At 28.8% G+C, this 5,683-nt stretch overlaps 1 long non-coding RNA gene across 2 annotated transcripts; it reads right to left on the bottom strand.

Annotated features, from left to right (window-relative positions):
- Nucleotides 1-897: 897 nt before the first annotated feature.
- LOC118057026 (uncharacterized) lies at nucleotides 898-2,494 on the bottom strand. 2 transcript variants are annotated; one of them, XR_012168445.1, is made up of 5 exons: nucleotides 2,337-2,494; nucleotides 1,768-1,792; nucleotides 1,563-1,602; nucleotides 1,395-1,471; nucleotides 898-1,027 (listed from the first exon to the last, which is right to left on the bottom strand). It is a non-coding gene; the product is annotated as an uncharacterized lncRNA (long non-coding RNA). The 2 variants fall into 2 exon arrangements; XR_012168444.1 differs by lacking the exons at nucleotides 1,768-1,792; nucleotides 2,337-2,494 and having other exon boundaries at nucleotides 1,563-1,652.
- Nucleotides 2,495-5,683: the final 3,189 nt, after the last annotated feature.

Here is a 5,683-nt window from a genome sequence, read left to right as displayed (position 1 = left end):
TTCATGTAAACATAGTGTATATATATATGAAAGGGCTTTAAACCCCACTTTGAAAAGATACTATGTTATCCCTTTAAGTTGAAGTATTTAAACCAAAAGGTTTTTTATCCCACATTGAAAAAAACATGATTTTTTTCTTGGGAACATAGAGTATATATACTAATGGGTTTTCAAATCCCACATTGAAAAAACATAACTTTTTTCATGGGAACATAGAGTATATATATGAAAGGGCTTCAAATCCCACATTGAAAAGATACTATGTTATCCCTTTAGGTTGAAGTATTTAAACCAAAAGGTTTTTTATCCCACATTGAAAAAACATGATTTTTTCCTTGGGAACATAGAGTATATATACTAATGGGTTTCAAATCCCACATTGAAAAAACATGATTTTTTCATGTAAACATAGAGTATATATATGAAAGGGCTTTAAACCCCACTTTGAAAAGATACTATGTTATCATTTTAAGTTGAAATATTTAAACCAATTTTTTTTATCCCATATTTAAAATAAAAAAAAACCCGGGTCGACCCACCGGGTCACCCGGGTTTGGCCGGGCTGTTGCCACAGCCGGTCTTTTATTAAACCCGAACCGGTCCAGCCACCGGGTCGACCGGGTCCCGGGTTGACCCGCCAGGCCGGGCCGGGTTTAATAACTATGCCTGCAGTACCCAGTTGACTTTGAACACCTCCATAACTCAATCCCCGCAGTAGAGACACCAAAATAACCAGAACTTTTAACTCTAAAAGCCATTTTACAGGTATGACTATTTCAAAACATGATCCACATGATAAATATTATGTCACATCTGTATCCCAAAGATCTCCATTATAAAATTAAACTTAAGTGCCACACATGAAACACAGGAATCAAAAGGGTCAGGAAGAACTCACAAGCAGTATGCTAGCCAGAGAAAGGTATGGCTGGGCAGCCAGTTTTGAAACCTAGATTGCCAGGACACCATTAGACACTTCCTTTTCTTCTGCATATAATTTCCTATAAATCTTGACACCCGGTTTGCCCTGTTATACAATTCAGACCTTATAAATTCAAGAACGCAATCACCAGTAACAATTTTTTCAACAAGTCTCTCATTTCAAACAATACAGATTTAAAATGATTTCTGAGAGCAAGGAGTGTAATGTAAAGATTCTTGCACAAATGCAAACCGAAATATTTAGAAGTTTACAACCCAATAACTGTTATGCACAAATAACAGAAACGCTACTCCTTATCCCTAACTAGCCAAACTAAAATCTTGAATTTTCCCAGCATTATAGGCAGTTACGAGGTATGACAGCTTATTCTAGCAAGTCATCCTTGCGATGTCTCAACTGAGAACATCATTTCGACAGCAACGCATAAACATCAACACAGAACTAGGTTTACCTTCTTCAACAGTTTTAACTCCAGGAAGGACTTTCTCGAGACTCTCAGCTTGCAACATCTTAAAAAATGAAGCATATCTGTGAACATTCAGGAAACAGATAAAAGTATATAGCCCATACTGAAAATATAAATGAATGAATATATCTCGACAATCCGGGCTCAACTCACCACAGTTTTGTTTATGAGTATCACATCTCCCAGCCCAATTCTATAGAAAAACAAACTGAATATAAGCTACAAAAATATATACGAAAATAAAGACATTGCAGAGAGTTCTTCAAAGGTTGCACAATCATAAACTTGCAAATATTCATGATGATGTACTTGAAGCGTATGGCAAACCATCTACATTATGTAATCACCAGTAGCACACCTTCCTTCGACTGTTTTGCTCCCATCTACACACACAACCCCGGGTTACAAAAGAAAATGCCTTGAACCACATAAACAGCATATAATATATTAAAAAAATGAAAACTAAAAAACATGGAAAAACCACATATCAAAGAAACAAAAACAACACCTTTCAAGAGTGAAAAGTAAGGTTCTTGAACATGAATTTCACAAAATACACCCTCCAAAACCCGACAAAGAAAAACCCTTAAATCACCAATCAATATTAATTAAAAACACTCAATAACCAACAGAAAATGCTTACATTTATCAATTCAAGTCCCTTTTCTTTAATCAACTGATTCCAATTCTCTTATTTCTACTTCAAGTTACTATCTTCATCACAAAACATCATCTTCACATGAGTTCTCCATAAAGCACCACACTTTACAGAATGATACAAAGCTAAACGCTTATACAAAGGATATTGAGCGACCCCATCAAAAGAATCTGCAGTCCATTCAATTATTTATGCATAAAAATCAAATCTTTAATCAAATAATTGAAAAAAAAAAACACAGAAAACTTTTTTATACGGTTTTTCATTACCCGTTGCTGGACAGTTACATGACATGACATGTCATTTGGGTCTTCTTCTAGGAGGTCAATGCAGAACTCTTTGGAGAGTCCCAGATTGAATTCTAGCGTTTGGTTAACGTGGGATTCAAGAGTGAATTTTAGCAGGTCTCCAATGCTGTCTCGCAATCTCTCTCCATTTTCTCTGTTACATAAACTGGCCTTTCTGTCACGTGTGATGCACGTGACATTTTTGCCTCGTTTTCATTTCCATTGAAATTGCAATCAAATTAATTTTGGTTTATTATTTTTTAAAATGTTTTTTTTTTATTTTAAGATATTTTAAAATAATATATATTTTTAATTTTCAAAATTTATTTTTGATATTAACGTATAAAAAAATAAAAAAAAATATATTAATTTAAAATAAAAAAATTAAAATTTTATAAAACAATAATGAATTGGTACTAAAAACATATTTTTTAATTTGCTGAACATATTTTGAGATTAGAATGTGTTTGATATTGTGATCAAAATACTGTTTGCTTAAAATTTTAAATTTTAATTAAGTTTTTTGTATTTTTAGATTATTTTGATATATTGATATTAAAAATAAATTTAAAAAAATAATAAAAAAAATTTATTTTAATATAATTTCAAGTAAAAAACATTTTAAAAAACAAGCAAGTAATCAATGAACTTAGTTTGTATCTTTTGTTTTCATAGGATGTTTTAAAAATATATTTGTTAAATATAGCTTATCTTAACAAGGTAATCTAATAAATTTATATTTGAGAGTTCGATCTGGTTTGAGTTTTAAGTTGAATTATAAAACAAATATTAACCTGAATGGATTGATTTGGTCATGCCTAATATAAACATGACTAAATTAATATCAAGAATATTTTAAAATTAAATAAAATAATGATGTTTTAATAAAAAATAATTTAAAAATAATTTAATAACCCATGAGTTAACTTAGGAACCAATGTCCAATACTTTTTCTCAGTAAGATTCTAGGTCAGATTTGAAAATTATGTCTAAAATATACTATGATAATATTTTCATTATCAAAGTTTTTGTATCTTAAAATACTAAGTTTTAATATATTTTTATCTAAATATATTTTTGAAAACATTATAAAAAATCTCAATAAATTTAATATATTTTTATCTAAATATTTTCATAATTGTCATCATTTGTATTAAATTAATGTCATGATTTTGAATTATAATATTTAAAAATATGTTATTTTATCAAAAACTTTTTACTGTTATGTTAACTCATCATTTCTTTTTAATTTCAATGCTAATTACCTAATTTATCACTAAAGAGTTTACTGCTAGTTTCTAGATTAGTGACTAAATCAAGATTTTCTAGGCATCCAGGGAAACCAGCTTCTTTGGCGGGGAACTTGGTGAGCGTGAGTTTTATTTGGGTGGTTGAATTTTGGGTCATTTTTACGTAAAATATATAAAATGTTCAAATGATAAGTAACAAAATAAAAAAAATAGGATAGTTGCAGTAAAGGGGTGATGATAGTGACTGAGAGGGTGGGGTGGTGAAGCTGGTGCGGACAATGATGCGGAGAACAATTATGATATTTATAGCAAGTTTATGTAGGAGGTTTTTTTTTTAAGAAAAAAATAGATATTTTTATTAGTTAATTTATTTTTATTTTTATTTTCCTACTTTATATTATTTCCTTTTATATATATAATAGTAATAATCTTTTGGGAAATGAGTTTTATGTAAATAACAAATAAAGTATTTGAATGTATGTAGTTATAATGTTCTTAATTTTTAAGTGTTTTAAATTATAATAAACCTTGCTGTCATTTGCTTCTATTTGTGTTAGTGAGTCTCAGATCTCAACAATTGCTGGTTGTTAGTTGCTATATACTTTTGAATAACTATAAATTAAAAAGGTGATTGCAAAATATGACGCTTGTGTAAAAGAAGATCACGAGATTTCCTTAGAAAAAAAAATACATTAAAGAATTAATGTGTTATTTCCTTATATGTTAGTTACTATTATTGAATATATTATTGGTGGGGTCCAAGATAGAATGACCCGTATAAAGGTGTTGTGTTAGGGATTCATGACGAGGTGTCCCATACACGAACACACAAAAAGATATTTGTGATGAAAAATAAATTCATACATAACAATTATATATAAACATAAACCCCTAGAATGCCATTCTATTTATATGGTTATGGATATATCTAAACAAATTTTCTTTGGGCATCAAAGGGAATTAGATGGTCAAAATCTAGGTAACTGTTGCAAATCTTGATAAGTTTTTTGTGAGCATCATGATTTTATCTTTTTTTACCGTTATTTCTTCTTCTTAGATTAAAAAATAGTTTTTCTAATGTAAATTCTTATATTTCTAAATTATATAACATTTACATAATTGTATAGGACATCTCGAGTTACATTCAAAGGGAATTATATGAGAAAAAAAATTTACAACCCAAATAATAATAGAGAAAAGGCAGGATACACAAGTCCTATTTATTATTATAACCATTCAATCATAAAAACATAATTGCATGGGTCTTTAATGTCCATTTATTATTGCATGCTTCGATTCTAATTATTGGCTTTATATGTAATTTTTTAAATAATATTTCTAACATTTAGAAATATTTAATTAAATTCAATTTGATAATTTCCCAAACATAATAAATTTTATTTAATAAAGATTGTCTTTTAAAAATATATATTTTTTAAAAATCTAATAAGAAATTTAATCATATTAAATTCTTATTAACATCCTAAATTATTTTAGGATCAAATAAATAAAATTTTATGACTTAATAAATCTCATTTTATTTTAGAAAAAATATTTTCTTTTTAAATCTAAATTAATTTCAATAACAATTAAAACATGCAAGCAATAACATGGTTTGGACTATTTTCTTTTTTCTACTTCCTATGATCAGTATGCAAATTTATTGGCACGAGGTGAGGATATATGTAGAATATAGGCCCGCCGTGAGACAATAAAGATTTGGTCTTCTTCCTCCTGTGATCACTTCCTGCCTCTTATCTGTCGTTGTTCATTTCTTTGATTTTCAGGTTTTTGTCAAATTCGTTGTTAGGTAAGCTGGGTATATTGAAATTGAGATCATGCACTAACTCTTCAGCTTCATTTAAGCTGGAATTGATGATCTTAAAATTAAGAAGAGAATTTTGAGAGGAAACAAGTACAAACTCAATTTTAGGACAATACAACAAGAATTTGCAACAACACTATTAGTTCATAGATACACATGCCCAAAGTTCAACAACAATTAATCTCCAAAGGAAATTAACAATAACAATAACATCAATCATACGTAGGAATAATGAAACTAAACGAGATAAAATC

Source organism: Populus alba, chromosome 17 (assembly GCF_005239225.2).
Source record: "Populus alba chromosome 17, ASM523922v2, whole genome shotgun sequence".
NCBI classification, from domain to species: domain Eukaryota; kingdom Viridiplantae; phylum Streptophyta; class Magnoliopsida; order Malpighiales; family Salicaceae; genus Populus; species Populus alba.
Note: the sequence above shows the minus strand (reverse complement) of the source record. Positions and strands in the feature narration are given on the sequence as shown.